The sequence below is a fragment of the Sapajus apella genome, unplaced genomic scaffold (genome assembly GCF_009761245.1).
Source record: "Sapajus apella isolate SASKATOON/1434 unplaced genomic scaffold, GSC_monkey_1.0 scaffold1, whole genome shotgun sequence".
NCBI lineage: Eukaryota > Metazoa > Chordata > Mammalia > Primates > Cebidae > Sapajus > Sapajus apella.
In genome coordinates this window covers 4761138-4783023 of record NW_022436941.1, presented here as the reverse complement: position 1 = coordinate 4783023, position 21886 = coordinate 4761138, and the positions used below count along the sequence as shown (strand labels likewise).

At 49.8% G+C, this 21886-nt stretch overlaps 1 long non-coding RNA gene and 2 pseudogenes across 1 annotated transcript in view; 1 reads left to right on the top strand and 2 right to left on the bottom strand.

The window, feature by feature from the left end:
- Positions 1-456: 456 nt before the first annotated feature.
- LOC116554042 lies at positions 457-4039 on the bottom strand (annotated as a pseudogene).
- Positions 4040-4839: 800 nt separating this feature from the next.
- Positions 4840-6021, bottom strand: LOC116554033 (annotated as a pseudogene).
- A 15856-nt stretch (positions 6022-21877) lies between these two features.
- The window catches only part of LOC116528046, a 366-nt gene continuing 357 nt past the window's right edge, over positions 21878-21886 (top strand). The window contains exon 1 of the long non-coding RNA XR_004258853.1: positions 21878-21886. This exon is cut by the window's right edge and continues 184 nt beyond it. This is a non-coding gene — a long non-coding RNA (uncharacterized LOC116528046).

Here is a 21886-nt window from a genome sequence, read left to right as displayed (position 1 = left end):
GGGATTGCCCAAAATTGCCCCACTGCAGGGACAGGGATTCATGGTGACCAGGGCTCCTCACAGGCAGGCCACCCCCCCTACACACATACATCCCCCACAGAACCAAGTCCTGATTGCCAGGGCAACCACCTGAAGCTCAGCCCCTTTCCTGGCCCAGTCGAATTGGGTACACACTTAACCCCAAGTGTCCCCAGAACACTTATCCCCAAGCACCAAGTCGCCTTGGGTGCAGGACCCTTGTCTCCTGACAAATGTCCCCATATGTCAGGCTAAGGGCAGCGGGCTGGGCTGCCCAGGAACCTCACTGGAGAGCTCTGGCCCTGCTCAGAAACATTCACTGGCTTGGACGTCCCCATCTTAGTGAGAGCTGGGGTTCCATGCAAGGTGCCCCTCTGAGCAGATGACCTGACTTTCTGTCCCATTCTGCCCTTCCAGCTCATCTGTTAATCCCTAAGGCTATGCAGCAGCTACCCCCATCAGGCCCTTGGAGCACTGAAGCCTCACACACCTCCCCAGGGGCAGGACACCGATCCACTTCCGCACCTCCAGCAGCTGCTCAGAGTCTCGGGTCAGTGCCATGGTGTGGCTGTGGAAAGCCAGGGGCAGGAGGGTCAGGGCAGCCAGGGTCTTCCCCTCCAGCATGGCCCCTGCACCTCACCCAGCTCACCTCAGAATCCAGTGGCTCCAGCAGAGGGGCTGGGCCCTCTGCAGGTGGCTATACCCTGGGAAGAGGACATCATGTTCCCTGTGGGAGAGGAGGAGCAGGGGCTCGGGTGGAGGCTGGGGCAAGGCCTGCTGGTGACACTGGAACCCTGCAGGCCTGGGTCACCCCTGAAAGAAGTGTTGTCCTGCAGCAATGCACTTGAATGAGGGATCCAGGATCTCCCAGGGACAAATTGCTCTCAAGGGAAAAAGAGGCCGGAAGTGTGGCCATGTGAATCATGCACTGGGCGTGAGCTGTGGAGCTCCTGGGTTAAGGCTTTGCCTCAGGAACACCCAAAGCCTGAGCCTCTGTCACTCAGCATCTCTGAGTGGGCGCCAGAAAAGGGGAGGAGGCCAGTGTTGGGTATGACTTGGCCATGGGAGGTTTCGTTTGAGGACCCAAGAAATAGCTGGGGCTCATAAAGAGCCGCTCCAAGCAGATGGGATACCCTACCCCTCGTTCAAGTCACCATTTTTTGTATTTTTAGTAGAGGCAGGGTTTCACCGTGTTGGCCAGGCTGGTCTCGAACTCCTGACCTCAGGTGATTCACCCACCTTGGCCTCCCAAAGTGCTGGAATTATATGCATGAGCCACTTCACCCGTCCTTTTTTTTTTTGTTTTAAATAAAACAGCTTTGCTGAGGTATCATTCATATATAATTTACCCATTTAAAGTTTACACTTTAGTGTACAACCATTACCAATTTAAGAACATTTTCACCATCCCCTAAACAAATTCTATACTCAAGGCCTGGCAGCTCAAGCCCGTAATGCCAGCTCTTTGGGAGGCCAAGAGGGAAAGATCACTTGAGGCTGGGAGTTCAATCAGACTGAGCCACATAGTGAGAACACGTTTCCACAAAAAATTTTAAAAATTCACAGGGTGTAATGCACACCTGTGGTCCTATCTACTCAGAAAGCTGAGGTGGGAGGAACATTTGAGTCCAGGAATTTGAGGCTGCAGTGAGCTATGATTGAGCCACTGCACTCCAGCCTACGTGACAGAGCAAGAGCTCATCTCTGAAGACAGCTTAAAAAATGAAAAATGTGGCCGGGTGCGGTGGCTCAGCACTTTGGGAGGCCGACATGGGTGGACCACAAGATCAGGAGATTGAGAACATCTTGGCCAACAGAGTGAAACCCTGGTCTCTACTAAAAAATACAAAAATTAGCTAGGCGTGGAACGAACCTGTAGCCCCAGCTACTCTGGAGGCTGAGGCAGGAGAATTGCTTGAATCTGGGAAGCAGAGGTTGCAGTGAGCTGAGTGCCACTGCACTTCAGCCTGGGTGACAAGAGCAAAATTCTGTCTCAAAAAAAAATTTAAAAATTTAAAATTTAGGCCAGGTGCAGTGGCTTATGCCTGTAATCCCAGCACTTTGGCAGGCCAAGGTGGGCAGATCACCTCAGCTCAGGAGTTCAGGAGACCAGCCGGGCCAACATGGCAAAACCCATCTCTACTGGAAAAAAAAAAAAAAAAAAAAAAACCAAAAATTAGCTGCATGTGGTGGCACCCACCTGTAATCTCAGCTACTTGGGAGGCTGAAGCACGAAAATCACTTGAGCCCAGATGGTGGAGCTTGCAGGTAGGAGAGATCGCACCACTGTACTTTAGACTAGGCAACAGAGTGAGACTCTGTCTCATAAAAAAAAAATTAAAGAAACCCTGAACTCAGTAGCAGACACTCCCTATTCCTCCTAGCAGCCCCACTCCACCTCCAGGGTGACAATTTGTGTGCCCTTGTTTCCCCCCAGGTCTGAGAAACAGGGGTCACAGGGAGTTGAGGAAGAGGAGGGGTCTCTAACAACACATGGTGGCTGCTCAGCAGCTCCCCCTCCAGGTCTGCAAGGAACAAATCCAAATCCAAAGACGCCAGGTCCCAGAAGCCAAAGCCTGGGATGAGGCCAGCAGGAGGCATCCTTTGGCTCTGTTTTCCGCCAGATGGGCTGGGTGGGGACACGGAATATGGGATGGGAGACCTGGGGCACAGGCAGGGTGGGGAGAGACTCTGGCTGCTGCAGGCACAGCCAAGATAGTGCCTTAGCTTCCTTCCCTCAAATCCACAAAGGGTGAGCTTTCTTTTTACTTTTTATTTTTTGAGACGGAGTATCACTCCATCTCCTAGGCCAAAGTGCAGTGATGCAATGTCAGCTCATTGCAATCTCCGCCTTCTGGGTTCAAGTGATTATCTGGCCTCAGCCTCCCACGTAGCTATGATTACAGGTACACACCACCATGTCCAGCTAATTTTTGTATTTTTAGTAGTGACAGGGTTTCACCATGTTGGCCAAGCTGGTCTCGAACTCCTGATCTCTGATGATCCTCCTGCCTCTGCCTCCCAAAGTGCTGGGATTACAGTTGTGAGCCACCACACCAGGCCCCACAAAGGGTGAGTCTTCCCTGCCTGCTGGGCTAGACCGGCATGGGAGTATTGGGGTCTGCAGGAAATGCCCCACTCCTGGCTGTTCTGCCTCGATCCTAGAGTTCTGGGATGCCCCTGTCCCCCAGGGCCTGGCACCCCCACCCTGTTCAGCCCTGCCACCTAGATCTGCTGTTTAGGCTGCCATCACACCTGTCTCTGCCCTGTGGCTGTCCCTGGGGAACTCACACCTATGTCCATTCCACCATGGTCCTGATGAGCTCCCAGAGGAGACCCAAGAGCATGGAGCAAGTCTGCAGCATCCACAGCCTGAGGTCCGTGACCACCTGCGTGAGGAGGAGGTGGTGCTCAGGGAGGCCAACATGCTGTTTCCCTGGGGAGCCAGGACCCTGCTGAGCTCTAACAGCACGGAGCAGGGGGCTGGAGGGACTAGAGACACCTGGTCATTCTGGCTGTGTCCTATGTGCAGTTTCCATGAGGTTTTGCCAACGAGCTGAGCTCCTGGAGGTGAAGGGAGGCACAGGGTCACGGTCTATATGCCCACAGGGGTCAACCCTTTGGGCATATAGACTGTGCCAACATCAGCCCTGCCAACCTCCCTCCCTACCCCAGAGCTCTGGGTCCTGCCCAAATCTCTTGCCATTTCTGCTGAAGTCTTTTTTTAAAAATATAATTTTTTGTAGTTACAGAATCTCACTGTATTGCCCAACCTGGTCTAGAATGCTTGGCCTCAAGCGAGCCTCCCACCTCAGCCTCCCAAAGTGCTAGGATTATAGGCATGAGCCACTGCTTCTGGCCCATGTCTTGAGGTCTCCGCTGCTGTCTGCCAATGGCAAAGTAAACAAAATGATGGTGCTAATGCTCAAAGTGGCCCAGGGCTAGGTGGAGAGGGGAGTCCAGGAAAGTGATGAGGCTGCAGGGGTCTTACCTTCAGGTGGCACTCATTGGCTGTCCTCATCATTGGGGTTGAGTCTGAAGGTGCCCTGGGCCCACTCTTTAGTCACCTATAGTGGGTGGCAGCAATGCTGGGGGTCAGGTGAACAGGTATCAGCAGCCAGGAGAGCCCCTGCCCTGGTCCCACCCTATCCCTCATGGCAGACTGTCACTGTCCAGTAGCTGAGTCCTGGAAGCCCAGCCTGGGAGGGGGCATCTTGGGCCCAGCACACCTTCACCCATGAGCCACGGGGGCCACAGGGTCATTAAAGATGGAGAGAGGCGGTCATCAAGTCACACAGCTAAGAAGCACTAGGATATATAATTAGTGCAATGTGAAACCACAGACAGGCAACACTACTATTTGCTCGGCCTGGGGGCACATGAAGGGGCCTCAGGTGGGGCTTGGGCCATGGGAGTAGCTCATAAGCTGCCTGTTTCGTGAGTACGATGTGTACCAAGGGGAGCTAGAGTGAGGGCAGCACCGTGGGGAAGGGACAGGATTGCTACCCTGAGCTGTGTGACCTTAGACCAGACCCCTCTTCTCCAAGCGAGGCCAGCCAAACAGGTGATTTTGGGAGCCAGTGCCTGCATAGTCCGGATTTTAGCTTCATTGGTGGATGGGAACCTGTGAGAGTTTATAGATGCTGGGAGAAGCTTTTCCTGGGAGAGCTTTCCAAACAGAGCCACCCTGGGCCCCACTGAGAAAGGATCCTACCAGAAGCCTTCACCGCTGTCTTTCTCTATGCCGGTGGTGATGGTGATGTCATGGATGTAGGTGGTGGGTGTCGTGTACAGAAGCACAGACCACTGCAGTCCTGCCAAGTTGAAGAAGTCAAAGTCTGTGTTCTGGACAGAGTAACCCTTGGGATATCTGGGGTGCTGGGTCCTTGCCCTGGCTCCTTTGACCTCAGCTGGAATGTCTCCACAGCCTCCCTAGATCCAGGGCCTCCAATCTTCAAAGGCCACCCTATCCGTAGCAGGAAGACCACAGAGTGGAGCGGGTGGGTGAGTACAGGCAGTGGAGGCAGGATGGTATCCACTTGGAGGTTTCGGTCATATAGCGGATGGTCCCTGGTGGCAGCGGGGAGGGGGTGAGTGTGTTGTTGATGGTGATTAGTGACATGGAGGTGGGAGGGCAGGGTCCCCACCTGGACCAGGCTGCTGATGTTGCCCTTGAAGGGGAGGTAGCCCCCCTCATGCTCTAGCACATTGATCCCGTTCACCCACTGCAGACACAGGAGATATGGAGAGGAGGTGGCAGGTCAGGGCATGAGGAGGGGCCCTGCTATGGGGCACTCCCTCACATAACCTGCAGCATGGGGCTCAGAGGCCTGCCAGCCACATGGGAAAAATGGCCTCCCAACGGGGTAGATCAGGCCACCTATCCCTCTACACAGGGCACAGCCCCCAGGGCAGGGCAGGACAGGGCCCCCTACCGTCCCGCCCCAGGAGACAAGCTGTGGCTGGCAACTGGAGGTCCCATGTTCAGCAACAATGCCCATCCACCTGCCCTACCTGTTCCTGGCCACACTGACCATGATGGCATAGGAGTGGGCACTGCCAATCCTTAGCACCCCTCTTGTGCACAGGTCCTGGGTCCACCGCTCTGGCAGGGTCACCTCCAGTTCACACCATACCCAGCCGACAGAATGCCACAGCCACCAGTCCTAGTTGATGCTGTTGAAGCTGGAGGGAGCCAGCATGTCCAGGGTGGTGCCCGTCTGCACAGAGAAGGGCTGGGCTCAGCTCCTAGGCCCCCAAAGGGATCCGAAACCAGCGTGCTTCTCAGTTGTGCCCCCAGGCCTAGCACAAGCAATGACACATAGAGGGACTCTTGGTGGAAGAGATAACTTGCAGGTGACAGGTCAACTGCCAGGGCAGCTTGTGCATCTGGCCCAGTGGGGCCAGGACTTCCTCCTCAGAGCAGATGGGGCCTAGTATCTCCCAAGACAGGGGTGAGTCCAGGGCCACATCCCAGCCGCAGGCAAGAAGGTTCAGACCCATGACTAAGAGGCAGATGACCCCGCTGCCTGTCACAGGGAGGAAGGCTGGTTGGGGGATGGGGGGAGCTTTGCTTAGCACACTGTGAGTGGGGCACACACTGACCCCCAGCCCTCTCCTCTCTTCCTCCTATACCGAATGCCACAAAGTCAAATAGGATGTGGAGGAGGCAAAAGCAGCCCAGACCTCACCCCCACTTCTCTGCTGACCACATCCAAGTTAGGAGGGGAACAGGGGTGGCATCCTTGGCCTGATATCCCGTCCTGTCCTCTATCTGAACATCAGAAACCAAGGTACTTTCCTGCCTCAGTAGAGCTGACCTCAGGATGTCTAAACTGTCCCCTCCTCCCAGATACCCGGACCCAGCCTTGTGCAGCACATGCTGCTCTGGCCAGCTGAGTGTCTTGGTGGCTCATACCTGTAATCAGTGCTTTGGGAAGTCGATGTAAGAGGATGGCTTGAGGCCAGGATTTCAAGACTAGCCTGGGCAACGTAGTGAGACCCTGTATCTAAAATTAAAAAAGTGTTTTTTTTTTTGTCATCACTGTTTTTAATTAGCCAGGCATGGGGACCCAGCTAACTTGCAATGCTTGCTAAAAGATAGCTCGGGCTCTTAAGTTAGGATTGTGCCACTGCGCTACAGCCTGGGTGATACTAAAATACTACTAAAAATAATAATTAAAAAACTAGCTGGGCATGGTGGCAGGCACCTATAATCCCAGCTACTAGGGGGGCTGAGGCTGGAGAATCGCTTGAACCCAGGAGGCAGAGGTTGCAGTGAGCCAAAATCAAGCCACTGCATTCCAACCTGGGCAACAGAGGAAGATTCTATCTAAAAAAAAAAAAAAATTGCAAGGGGGGGTGCCCTGTGGGACCCCACTTTATTCCAGTAGGGAAGGCATGTTGTGGAAGAGGTAGAGGAGATCAGGAGACACAGGATTATTGAGGGGACTTTCATACAGAAAAGGTGCAGTGGCCATGCCTGGACATTAGAGCTACTACCATTTGTAAAAAGCATGCAGGGCTGCAGGCCAGGACAGAACATTTTAGCCCAGCATCCTTGACCTGTTACTGGTGGAAGGTATCTGACTTCCTGGTGGTGAATCCGTACACATCTGCAACACCTTCAATTTTTGCCTCCCCAGAAGAAAGAATTCGACTGAGGGTCATAAGGCTGAACGCCAGATAGAGCCAAGTTGCAGACCAGTAGTAAAGGTGTATTAAAAAGCAGGCCAGGACCAGGAGAAGGAGGGGGAGGAGGAAAAGGAGAAGGAAGAGGAGGAGGAGGAGAAAAAACAGGTGCAGTGGCACACATTTGTAATCCAAGCTACTTGGGAGGCTGAGGCAGGGGAATCACTTGAACTCGGGAGGCGAAGGTTGCAGTGCGCAGAGATGGCACCACTGTACTCCAACCTGGGTGACAGAGCGAGACTCCATCTCAAAAATAATAATAATTTGAAAAGGGTTTCATGACGTTGGTCAGGCGGCTCTTGAACTCATGAACTCTGGTGATCCACCAGCCTCAGCCTCCCAAAGTGCTGGTATTTCAGGCATGAGCCACTACCCCTGGCCATCTGTCACTTAGGCCTTTGCCTAGCTTGGGGAATCTGCAGAGGAAGACAAATGTGCATTTGTCTCAGGTGAGCAGGATGACTTAGAGTTCAGTAAAGTTTTTGATGCTCACAGGAGTTTTGTAGCAGGCAAACTGGGTGGGAGGTATGTAGTTTTTTTTTTTGAGATGGAGTCTCAAAACACCAACGGCCCCCAAGTTCAGAAACCTGGGTATTCACGTGCAGAGGACTTAAGTAAAACCCCTATGTTGCACAAGACACAAACATCAAAACAAAATGAACACCTAAGTCTAATCCTGAAACCAAAAAAGCTCCCAAGAAAAAACATAGGGTGACTATTTTGGGGAAACTTGAATCTGTGCACACCACTTGCAAAAATAAAAATTTAAGGAGATTATACCCAGAAATAATACAATGCCTTTCCCATCTCTCTCACTTTATTTCCCAATGTGACGCAGAAATCACTGCTAATGAAAGCAATTGTAAACATGAAGACAAAGGACAACTTTAAAACTTCTCAAGGAGAAAACAATGAACCCGAAGAAAAGGTATACTACAGATTGGGATAAAATTATGGAAAATCATGTATCTGAAAGGAACTGTTATCTAACATACACAAGAAACTAAAGGTACTATGTGGGCAAAAAAACAGAGCAACTAAAACCTGTATGTATCCAAACAGGATACCCAAATACCCATTCAAAAACAGACTTGCTAAAGAAAATATGACACATATACACTATGGAATACTACACAGCCATAAAAAATGATGAGTTCATTTCCTTTGCAGGGACATGGATGAAGCTGGAAACCATCACTCTCAGCAAACTGACACAAGAACAGAAAACCAAACATCACATGTTCTCATAAGTATGAGTTGAACAATGAGAACACATGGACACGGGGTGGGGGGGATGGGGAACATCACACACCGGGGACCGTCAGGGGTTGGAAGTGTTAGGGGAGGGACAGCAGGGGGTAGGGGGGATGGGGAGGGCTAACAGGAGAAATAACCTAATGTAGATGATGGGGGGATGGATGCAGCAATCCATCATGGCACATGTATACCTATGTAACAAACCTGCACATTTTGCACATGTACCCCAGAGCTTAAAGTATAATAATAATAATAATAATAATAAAAAGGCTACCCAATGGATAGATTGAGGGAGTCCCATATGTCACCCAAACGTACATACAGTGAACATGTTTTTCAAAAGAATACAAAGACACGAAGTCTGGAAAAGAAGATTCCAAATGTTTTCACCATGGAGAAATTAACAACTGTTTGTGATAACATAGACTCTAATTATCCTGATTTTATAATTCTTCTGTGTCTGCACTAACCAAAATGCCCCACTCTAACTGCCCCCATTGTATATCTTTACCATATGGATAACCTTTCAAAAAATACATAAATATGCAATGTTGAAATTCATATGGACCACAAAACACCCAGAATTTCCAAAGCAATCCCAAGAAATCCAAACTACATCGGTTGTGTCATACTTACTGATTTTAAATGTCATTGAAAAGCTGGAACCCCATTCCACACAGAGCAGTGGAATAAATGACAGGACCCAGATGTAAACCCGCACTCCTAGTCCCATCTGCTATACAACAAAATCCACAAAAAATAAGCTTTGGAGAAAGGAATCCCTCCTCTCAATAGATGGTACTGGGATAAATGGCTAGACAGTTGCAGAAGAAAAACAGTTGGCCCCTGCTGTGTTTCATGGTGTATAGAAATAAACTCAAAATGAATGAAAGATGTAAATGCAAGATGTCAAACTATGAAAAGCATGCAAGAGAACCTAGGAAATACCCTTCTTGACAGAGGATTTGGCACAGCATGGATATGCCTAAGTCTCCAAAAGCAAGTGCAACTACAATTATTGGCAAGTGTGACCTAATACACAAAAGAGCTGCTGCACGGCAGAAGAAATTGCCCACAGAATAAACAGACAACCTGCACAACGGGAGAAATGTTCCCACGTATGCATCTGAGGAAGTCTAATATCCAGGATCTACCCTAAAGACGTTAAGCAAATAAATCAGCAAAACAAAAACCCAATGAAGACAGGGCAAAGGGCATGAAAATACGAATCTCAAAAGGCAGCTTACAGCAACAAACAGACATGACAACATTTCTGTACCACAGTAATCACCAGAAAAATGCAAAGCAAAAGGCCCATGAGATAGTATTTCACACTGGTCAGAATGACGATTATGACACAATCCACAAGAATGATTGCCATCAAGGCAGAAGAGGAAAGGGATGCTAGTCTGCTGTTGGTGGAAATGCAAAAATAGTTCAGACACCATGGTAAACAATGTGGGGATTTCTCAAGTAACTTTCTCGACATCGCTAATCCTCACAAAAATGTCCATGAAAACCACACTAAGATTCCGTCTCATTCCACTCAGAATGAATACTACCAAAAACAAAACACAAACTTTTGAAGATGCCAGCCAGTGTAGACTTAGAGAAGGGTAACCTCTTAAACACTATTGGTGGGGATGTAAATTAGTATACATACTATGAAAAACAGCTATAGATTCCTGAAAAAATTCACAGTACAACTACTATGTCAGCTAGCAGCCCCACCACCAGTTCCACATTTAAAGTAGTTGAAATCCCTAGTTTGAAGAGAGCTATCTGCCTGCCCATGGGTACTGAAGCACTTGTAACTGTGGTCAAGGTACAGAACCAACCTACCTGTCCATACACAGCTGCAGGAATGAAGAAACTACCATACAGATACACCATGGAATATGTTTCAGCCATAAATCTTTAGGAAATCCTACCATCTGCAGCCACATGAAGAAACGTGGAGAACATCAGGTCCAATGAATGAGCCTGGTAGAGAATGTCCCATGCCACATATCTCAGGCATGTAGACTGAAAAAACTTTATCCCCTAGAAGTAGAAAGTTCAATAGGCATTACCAGAGGCTGCTGGGGAGATGGAGGGGGTCTTGGAAGGAATCAGTAATGGGTACAAAGTTACTGTCAGACGAGAGTAATCAATTCTGTATCAAAATCTTCCTTGTACCCTCTAACTACATTTGGTGTATGGCAAATAATGTTTTAAGAAACATGAAGAAACAATTCTACAATTTATGTGGAAATGTGAAACACCCTGAATTTCCAAAGCTATCCTGAGAAATACAAACCATGTGGGATGTAACACATTCTCTGAGTTCTAATTAAATGAAAATCTCTAGTTAACCAAACCATATGTTTCCTGCATACACAGAAAAACACAGACCAGTGAGCAAAATAAGGGCACAATAATAAACACAAATAACACTGTGTACACAATAATAAACACAAATTTATACAGAGTGAACATTTTTCAAAACACCACCAAAATGACATAATAGGGAAGGTTTTTGAAACTAGATATCCACATGCTAAAGAATAATATAAGATTCTTATGCTATTAAGTGTGCAATAATCAACTCAAAAAGATTAAAAGATTCTATACAAAACTCGTAACCATAAAGCTCCTATAAAGACAACCTCGGGTATGGGTATGTTTAGGGCAACTTGGATGTATGCTCACGGTTTACAAAAAGTAAAAAAATACAAGGGAAAAAATCATTGACAATGGACTGCTTTGGTAGTGATTTTTTTTCTTGATTAGCAACCAACAGCACAGCTAACCAAAAAATTATGCATATGTGGGATCATGTGAAACTGAAGAGTTTGTGCCCAACAAAGGAAAACCGCAAACAAAATGAAAAAGCATACTAAAAATTATTTAAAAATTTGGGCACACACACAGTGGATAAGGCATTATTTTTGAAAAGGCAAAAGCCAGTAACACTACCAGCTGGCAAAAAAACTAAACAACAGAAAAATAACTAGACCAAAATTGGGCAAATAACCTGAATAGATATTTGTGCAAAGACAGGAAAAACTGAACCAATGATTACAAAATCTTGGGTGACATTACTACTCATGAGAAAAGTGTAGATCAAAACCACACTCAGATCTTATCTCACTCCAACTAGAATGAACATTACTAAAATATTAAAATATTTCAAAAGACAACTTCTGATATGAATTTCCAAAAAGGAGAACTGTTTGTGGAAACGTAAGTTAGTATTAACACTATTAAAAAAAAGTTGAGAATCCTGCAAAGAATAAAATACAAAAAGAAACACCATGCCATCTAGCAGTCCCACTACTGGGTAGACATTCAACCTACCTGTTCATCCACAGATATAGAGACCAAGAAACTCTCGTATACATTCAGGAATATTCTTCGGTCATCAAAATAATCAAATAGCATTATTTAGAGCAACCCAGATGAACCTGGAAAACATTATGTTAAATGTAATGAATTGGGCCCAGAAAGACACACACTGCGTGATACCACTCCTGTGAAATCTTAAGATGTTTATGTTAAGTAGAAACCAAAATATTGGTAATTAGAGTCTGGAAGATGGAGGGGGAATTGGGATAGCTTATGAAAACAAAGTTATCTTACCATTAAAGGACGCAATCTGAGTGTTCTCCTCAGCCTGGTGACTGGAGTTAACAATACTGTATTTTTCAAAAGAGCAAGAAGGGAGAATTTTGAATGTTCTCTCCACATAAAAATGATACCTGTATGAGGGAACAGAGATCCTAAGTACCCTGATTTGATCATTAATCAATCTATATATATGAAAATGTACCCCTAATTATGGACCTTTATGTTGTGAAAAAGTTAACAGAAACAAATATGTATTGCTAAAAATCACAGGGAACCACAAAAGCAATGGTCTAAAGGAATCCTGAGAAATACAGTCAAAGTGAGGACCCACAATCCGCAATACCAAATTACAGTGCCAAGTGGCACTACACAAACCTAAAAAATTTTTGCACAGCAAAGAAAACTACTTTCCAAATTAAAAAAAAAATCCTATAGATTAGGCAAAAATTTCAGGCAATCATGTAATTCATGAGGAGTTGTCACCTAATGTGTACACAAAAATACACTACAAAGCAGAAAAGAATCCAATCTAGAACCTGACCAGACAATTTTGTAGACATAAAATCAAACAACAGGTAAGGGAATAGGTCCTCAAAATGAACTATTCATTAGGAAACTGTAATTCACTAGGCACAGTGGCTCACTCCTGTAATCCCAGCACTTTGGGTGGCCTGGTTGGACGGATTACCTAAGGTCAGGAGTTTGAAACCAGCCTGACCAATATGGTGAAACCCCATCTCTACTAAAAATACAAATATTAGGCTGGCCGTGGTGGGTGTCTGTAGTCCCAGATACTCAGGAGGCTGAGACAGGAGAATTGCCTGAACCCAGGAGGTGAAGGTTGCAGTGAGCCGAGATTGTGGAACTGCACTCCAGCCTGGGCGACAGAGCCAGACTCAGTCTCTTAAAATAAAAAAAAAACAAAACAAAAAAACAACACAGAAATGCGGGTGTGGTTTTAGAAAAAGGGGAACTCATACACTGTAGGTGGAAATGAAAATTAGGATACTTCAGCTCAGAGACCCGTGGGGTTCGGAGGGACCCAGGTCGCGGGATTCACCACGGGCTCAGGGCATGTGCATTCCTAGACGCTGGATTCAGGTCAGACACCGGCATAGCCTTCCCGGCAGGGTTGCTGACGCTGCCATGGCGAGGGCCCCACAACAGCTCCCACGCGTGTAGGACTGGGGCCCAAATGCCCATAAAGAAGTGAGGGCCAGAAAGCAGGGGGCCGCGGAGAAGGAGCAGGGAGGCCTGGAGGGGTCCCGGTGGGGTACAAGTCCCCGCCACTTACCGCAGAGAGCTGCCTCCTCCTCCACCATCGCGTGGAAGCCACCACGGCTTCTCCGAAGAAACTGACTCTGATCACACTGCCGCTTCTGCTGACTCCATCCCACCGCGCCGCGGCCTCTGCAGACTCCCTCCTGCCGCAACGCGGCCTCTGTAGACTCCCTCCACCTGCGGCGCCGGTTCCGCGGAATCCCTCGGACCGCGCAGCCGCTCCCGCTAGATCCTCGCAGAAAGCGCAGTCTTAAAGGCGCCGCAGCTCAGCCTGGCCAGAATCGCTTTGGGTTGGATGAGAACTAGTCTTAGGCTAACCAATCAGAACATAGAAATAAAGCCCAATTAGAGTAGACCTTGAAGTTTGCTCTCATCCAATCAGAGCATGTAGTCTAGGCACGCCATATATAAAGGACGGCAAGCGGGCGTCTCACCATTTCAAACAGAATTCTAAGTTCGTGGGCCCGCCTGTTCCGAGCTGGTTTAGAGGAGGAGTAGCAGCCTCCCGCCGCCCATGCTGGAGGCTGGGGGTGGCTGGAGTCTGCCGTATGGGCCCGCCTCGCTGTTGTGGTTGGTGGCGGTGATGGAGACTGCAGCACAGCTGGAAAGGTAAAAAGATGGTGGGATAGATTCGCCATCCTGGCCTGCACAGCCTCAGGCATGGGGGACGGCTTGGGGGTGCCCTGCCGTGGGCAGTGGGCACTATTCAGAGTGTCACTGCTGGTGTTGCGGGGGCAGGTTGGGTGTGTTATTTGAGGCGCCACTGCCCGCGGAGGGGAGTGGTTTGGGGGCCCTTTCCTGGGGTGTGCTGCCCATTGCTGGGGGTTGGGTTGGGGCCTGTCCCAAGTGGTATTGCCAGCAGCAGTGGGGCATGTCGTGGGCACTATCCGGGGATGTACTGCCCTAGGTGGGGGGTGAGTTGGAGGAGCTATCAGGTGCTGCAATTCCCTTGTCAGGATGGGTTGGTGGCCCTATGGGTTGCAACACTTCCAGCGGTGAGGGATGGGTTGGGGGTGCTATCAGGTGTTACATTGCCCCCAGTGAGTTCGGGGTGTAATATCCAGGACATCATAGCCTGTGTCTGGGAGCTGGTTGGGGCCACTATCCAAGGCTGCATTGCCCACGTGGGGAGCAGGCTGGGGACACTATCTGGGGCTGCAGTGTTGGTGGTGGAGGTTGGGTTAGGCTACACTGCTGGTGGCGAGGAGGGGTGGTGTTAAAGGCGCCATGGGGATTACACTGAGACAGAGGTGGGGGGGCTTGCTGGGATAGCTACACAGGGTTGGACTGCCTGTGGAGGGGGGTAGAGTGTTGGTGGGGGTATTCTTGGTGTTGGATACACAGCCTGAGTGGGGGTAAGGCGGAGGGTGGATCAGGTGCTCTCAGGGATCTGCACTGCCTGGCAAAGAGTGGGTGAGTGTGCTATTCCGGGCTGCGTTGGTTGTGGCAGGGGCAGGTTGGGTGCGCTATTGGGCTACTCGAGCTATCCAAGGTGGTACTTCCCAAGGTGGAGAGGGAGTTTGGAGTGCTATCCGTGGCTGCACTGCCCAAGGCAGGGAGTTGGTTGGGGGCGCTATCCAGGGCCGCACTGTTACTGATGGGGAGTGGGTTAGGACACTCACTACTCAGGGTTGCAGTGCCTGCAGTGGGGGGTGGTTTGGGTGGCATAAGGGGGCATCACTGCCTGCGGTGGGGGTCTGGTTGGGGACACTATCTGTGGCTACACTGCCCACTGCAGGGAGTTGGTTGGGGTGCTATCCCGGGCTGTGCTGCCCATTGCAGGGACATGGTTTGCGGATGCCATCGAGTGCTGCAGTGTCTAAGGCAGGGGCAGGTTAGGGGCTGCCATCACGTGCTGCGCTGCTGGTGGTGGGGGATGGGGTGTTGGCACTATCCTGGGGCTACACTGCCGGTGGCAGCGGGTTAAGGGCTCTGTCGGAAGCTGCACTGCCAGTGGCAGGCGATGGAGGTTTCAGTGACAGCGGTGGTCTCTGAGAGAGGAGTGGTCCTCCTCTCCCTGGACTCTAAACTCTAAAGGGCCATCTCCTCCTGCATGGCGGGCACACGTTTATGTGATGATCCTGATCACAGCAGGGCACCCAAGACCCATCATGGTTCCCAGGCCTGAGCCCTCACATTCTGTGTTGTAGAGACTGCCAAGGATGCCCAGGCATGCAGTAGCAGACACCATGGGGTGACAGAGCCCTGTGGGTGGAGGTCTCAGGAATGGGAACCAGCACGTTGTTTGGGAGGGATGGCTGGGGCTGAGTTTCTGCTGCTACTGCTTCCCGAGCACAGCCTGGGTGGTCCTAGTGGTTCCTGTGGAGTGGGAAGCCCAGGCACCATGGTGTCTCCAGTCTCCACTCCCTAGCCAGTTTGGGCCAAAAAGAGACGCTGTGGACTTTGGAGGGTGGGTGTGAGTGCCTTCACTGAAACTGGCCCGTGGCACCCAGCGGCCAGCATGACAAGGTGGGGGTCTAACGCTGCCACTCTCTGTGTCCCGTTCTAGGCTTTTCTGGCTTTGCCCACCCAGCTGCTCCATGCCAGGAGAAGGAAGAGCCATCTGCTGCATGCTGGAGGCTGGAGCCTGTGACAGCATGACTCACCTCGCTGCAGTGGGTGGCAGTGACGGAGACTGCAGAGCACCGGAGAGGTAGGAGCATGGCTGGCTGCCACCAGGGCAGGGACAGGGGTGCAGAGGTGGCCAGGTGGCAGCCTCTGAGGCAGCCTCGGGCCCTCAGTCACCTGCTGCTGGTTATGGCAGGCAGAGATGGGGTTGCCACTGCTTCTGCCACGCCATGTGCAGGTGGCAGCTGCAGTTGAGCCCGTGGCAGAGGGTGGCAGTGCAGGTCCCAGGCCTGAGTGAGGCCTGAGAGTCGTAGAATACTCCCCTCCCACCCTAGGATCCACTCCTCTTTGGCAGCTCCCTGAGTGCTGGGCTGCGGGTCTCTACACTGTGTGGCCACTGGAATGGGGCTGAGTGCCACTTCCCGCTCTCCTGCAGCTGGGGCTTCACTGCCTCTATTAGGGCCATGGTAGTGTCTGGCCCCTGGTTCTGCGCTGCTGGCCACCACGTGCAAGTCCAGGACTGCCACCAGGTGCTGCTGACGTGCACCATCTGCAAGGGGCGGCTGAGCCCATGGCATTGGCTGGCAGGGCTAGTCCCAGAAGACCCAAGGGCCGTCCAGTGGACTGCCCTCCCAGGCTAGGGCCCCTTTCTTGGCCAATACACAGAGCGACAGCTCACGGTCACTGGGTGCTTTGCAGCTGCTGGATCCTCGAGGCTGACTGGCCGGTTTCTGCTTTCCTGCAGCAGCAGGGCCGACTGCCTGTATGAGGAGCTGTGGAGGTTTCTGGCCCTGGGATCCTCACTGCGGTGGAGTGGGCGGGCAGTATCAGTGGTTGTCACTGTGGCTGCTGCATGGCCATGTGAAGGTGGCAGCTGCAGCTGAGCCCAAGGCAGAGGCTGGCCCTAGACAGCCCGAGAATTCCCAGTGCACCACCTAGGGTCCATCTTCCTTGCCCCTGCCCAGAGTGCGGGGTCTGGGCGCTGGGCGCTGTGCCGCCTCAGGGGTGGTGCTGAGCGCCAGTTCCCACCCTCCTTCTCTTCCTTTTTGACCCTGGTCCAGGGTGCTGGTTGTGGGCGCTGGGTACCCTGCAGCCACTGGGGTGGGGCTGGGCACCAGTTCCAGTCCTCCCCCGGCTGTGAGGCCTGATTTAGGTGCCACAGCAGGGTCTGGCCCTTGGGTCCGCATTGCTGGTGGAGGTGGGCAGGAGCAGGGGTTGCTACCGCTGCTGCCGCATGCCATCTATAAGTGGCAGGTGAAGCAGAATGCACGGGAGGCTGCAGGGCTGGTCTCAGGCTGGGGGTTGCCCAAGGCACCTCCCCCCACCCTAAGATCCATGCTTCCTTTGCCCAAGCCCAGAGCATGGGGTCACAGGCCCCAGAATGAGGCTGAGTGCTGGTTTCCGCCCCCTTGCAATTGCACCGCCGAGCACCTAAATTAGGTGCCATGGTGACATCTGGGCCTGAGTGTTCTGCTGCTGGTGGGGGAGGACAGGGCCAAGGGTTGCCACTGATATTGACTTGCGCCATTTCCAGGTGGCAGCTATGGCTGAGCCTGTGGCAGATTCTAGCGGGGCTGTTCCACGAGGGCACAAGGATCCCAGAGTGTACCGCCATCCTACCCTGGGGTCCACTTCTCCTTGGCCCTGGCCCAGAGCACAGGTTTGTGGGCGCTGGGCACTGTGCAGCTGCAGAGTTATGACTGAGCGCCTCCTGCCCTCCTGCACCTGTGGGCTGACTGTGGCAGTATCTGGTCCTGGGTTCCATGCTACTGGGGTCAGTGTCCAGGATTGCCACCACTGCTGCCCCATGCATGTACTGCAATAGTCTGATAGCTGAGCCAGCTACTGAGGGCCTGACAGAATTGGTGGTGTAGACAGTGTGGTTAGGCTACACGAGGGGAGATTCATGGCCCCAGGCAGGGCATTTGGGATGGTGTAAGATTTCATCACACTCCTTAGAATGGCATGCAAATGAAAACTGAATGTTTTGTTTCTGGAATTTTCCATCTGATATTTTTGGGATGTACTCAGGGAACTGAAACTGTGGAAAGCTACACTGTAGGTAATGGGAAACGACTGTGCTTCTTAGTTTTTATAATAGTTTTCAATGGTTGCTGTAGCCGAATATCACTCATTTACCCACTTAACATAATAAAAGTTTATTATCTTTAAGTTCTGGAGGTCTGAGTTTGAAATGCATCTTACTAGGATAAAAATCAGGATATTGTCAGGGCTACATTCCTTTGGAGATGCTGGGGGAGAATCTGTTTCCTTGCTTTGTCCAACTTCTATAGAGGCTGCCTGCTTTCCTTAGCTCATAGCCCCACTTCCATCTTCAAAGGCAACAGTGTAGCATCTTCAAATCTCTCTCCTGACTCTCCTACCTTCCTCTTCCATCTTTTGTTTTTCCTCAAGACAGGGTCTTACTCTTTTCTCCAGGCTGGGGTGCAGTGGCATGATCATGGCTCACTGCAGCCTTGACCTACCTGGGCTCACATGATCCTCCCACTTTAGCCTCCCACGTAGGTAGAAGTACAGGTGTGTGCTACCACTCTCAGTTCATTATTATTATTATTTTGTATATATCCTAGAGACAGGGTTTTGCCATATTTCCCAGGCTGATCTTTTTTAAAATATTTTTTAAATTTTACATGTAAGTTCTGGGGTACATGTGCAGAACATGCAGGTTTTTTGCATAGGTATACATGTGCCGTGGTGGTTTGTTGCAGGTGTCAACCTGTCATCTAGGTTTTAAGCCCTGCATGCTTTAGGTATTTATCCTAATGCTCTCCCTCCCCTTTCCCCCTACCCCTGATGGGTCTCGGTGTGAGATGGTCCCCTCCCTGTGGCCATGTGTTCTCATTGTGCAACTCCCACTTACAAATGAGAACATGCAGTATTTGGGTTTCTGTTCCTGTGTTAGTTTGCTGAGAATAATGGTTTCTAGATTCACCCATGTCCCTGCAAAAGACATGAACTCATTCTTTTTTGTGGCTGCATAGTATTTCATAGTGTATATGTGCTGTATTTTCTGGACCCCCAAGGCTGGGAAGGCAGATTCTCACTCAATTTCTGCCTTTTCCACTGCCCTCTCTTCCCTCTGCCGTCTTCTCCCTTCTGTTCTTTGGAGAAGATAGGTCTGCAGCAGCCACTGAACTTTGTCTTGCTTTGTGTTCTACTCTTGGTCTCGCTTCCTTTCTTTCTCCTTCCACCTTGCCTGGCTGATTTTTCATATCATCCCCTTGAGAAGGCTTTTTGACATCCTTAAAAACCTTCTCACAAGTGAATTTCTGCTTATGGTTTAAATGGATGCCATTGTCAGCAGGGGTCAGTGATGACCCACCCATCCCCTACACTGCTTCCATTTGCTCTCTGGTTCCCACATTTGATTCTGTTTTCTCCCCCTCCCTCTGTCTGTTGGGTAGTCCCGGCCTGCCCTGATCTCTACCGCGTGAATGGAGGGAAAGCTAAGCCGTCCTTCCTCGCTTTCCAGTGAGCCAGCAGGTGGATCCTCAGACCTTCCTGCCTGTGTGGGCATCCAGAAAAGTTTTGGGGTGTGTTGTCATGGAGACAATGGAGTATTTATTGTACTACCTTCCTTAGACTTTCTGATGCAACCTGCCCTCTTTCCCAGATTGGCTTGATGCTGCAGGGAGGTTTCTTCAATTAATCTTGTCAAAGTAACCTTCAAATCCTTTTGGAGCAGGAATTTCTTTTTAATCCCACAAGACACAAACTGTTCAAGGGAGAAATTGGGAACAAAGACAACGCAGGGGGACTGGAGAGAACTTGGAGAGCATTTAGAGAAAAGCGGGGAAATGATTGTTGGGTTGGAAAATAGGAGCATGAATAAGTGGTGAGAGGAATGGGGATTATTTAACTGGGACAGAGAGGCTGGCAGGTGACTTAGTAATAGGCTTCCAGTTTGTGGAGGGTTAGCACAGGGAGACTGGCTTCCCACTACCAGGGAAGAAACGACACTGACAGTGGGAGGTAGGGGAGCCTGAGGCTGAGGAAGAACTTCTAATCACAGGGTCTGTTAATTATAGCAAAGGAGGATGGATCACAAGCTCTTCACCGAGTGGTCTTCCCAGACAAGAGCAGCACTGGGATGGTGGTAGGGCTTTCTGTGAGTCATCTGGTGCAGAGCTTCCTGATCACTTGTCCTCAGATAGTAGCAAGATGGCTGCCTCAGCATCTCCAGGAACACATGGTAAAAATACAAATTTCTGGGCCCTACCCAGACCTTCTAGTTTAGAATTTCTGGGAGGAAAGTCCAGGTGTCTGTATTCTTATACATCCCCACCCCCAGAGAAATGTAGAACTAACTCATGGAGAACCAAGAGGCTGGTGATGTGGAGAAGGAGAAAACGCCTCCCCAGATCCCTCTGATGTTCCCCGTAGCATCCTGCTGGTGCTTCCACTGCCCATGAGCTGCTCCGGAGCCCAGGCCACACCTGCCCTGGTGACTCTGTCCAGCATCCCTGCTGAGCCACTTGGAATGGACCCTGGGGCATCAAAGCTGCCCTACGGCTCTGAAGAACCCCTGTGTCTCTCCTTAATCACAAGGGTTCTGGGAAAAATGCTCATTCCACGTTTTTGTTCTAGACTTCACTGGCCATCACTGAAGTTTTAGGTGGCTGTTCTGTGGAGTTTTCCAATGCCAAGGGGTCCCTCAGACACAACCACTGCCCCAAAATGACTAGAATGGAGTGAGCCTGGGAGTCAAGGTATAGTATCTCTCTTGAGCTTGAGCAGGCTATTTTACCTCTCCCCATCGCAGTTTCTTTCTCTGGAAAATGAGGCACCCAGCCTGGACAATCTCTTAAGTTCCTTTCAGCTTTACCTTTCTGTCTCTACTGGCTGTTTGAAGAATTGCAATGCTTGAAGAGCATAAAGTCATAGATTCAGTATAATATTTTGTAGTGGAATATTTTAAATTCAGTGTTTTTTTTTTCTTTATATAACTTACCTTGGGGATGTTGGGAAGGATGAGGGAAAATACACGAATACACCCAACTCCAGCGAGCTCAGCACGTCTGTGGGCCTGCCGTTCACCGTGCGTGACCATGCACAAGCTCTCTCATCCCTTGGTGGCAGCAAACCAAACTACACTTGCTGTTCTTTGGCCTCAGAACAGTTTTTTCTTTGTTTTAAATGTGTATCTTGGAATCAATGAATATTGTTCATGGGAACACTAGGAAGGTTGGGGGGCTGCAATCATTATTTCACACACTTACTTGCTTGTTTCTTGCTGAATTCAAGATTGCAGTGATACTTCAAAAAAAAAAAAAAGCTCCAGTGTCAATTATTAATTTTGCTTGTAAGATTTTGGGAACAGCCACACCCTGACACTTAAAAAATAGTAATGAAATGTTAGTATAAGAAAAATTGCTATCTGCTTATCCCAACCCTCTATCTTAGTAGCTGAACCTAATTCGAGGCACATTGCTACCTACAGTGTAATAGTAGATTTTCCAGTCTCCTGTATGGCCAGGTAAGTTGTGGACAATGATAGAGATAAATTACTATAAGCTATCATTTAAGGAAGTCTTTTTTTAAAAAAGTAAGAAAAGGATTCTTTTTTCCTTTCTCCCTTCCTCCCTTCATTTCTCCTTCCTTCCCTTCTTCCTTTCTCCCGTCTTCCCAGAATGCTGTTTTAATGGCTGGAGTTCCAGCAGCCACTTTAGACCCTAACATGGAAATCAAGCATTGAGGATGGCAAAGCAAAAAGCTAAAAGCCTGAGACATGTTGACCATGGGGCTACCATCCCACCCCATGACTGTCTCCCTTCAGACATCTTTTATGTGAGAAAAAAATGACGCCACTATTATCTTTTGTTTTACTTACACAGCTGAACCAAATTCTAATGAATCCATATAGGTTCATTCTGAGCAGATGATGGTCAGAGCAAGATGGAGCTCAGAGCAGATGGAGCTCTGAGCAAGATGGAGCTCTGAG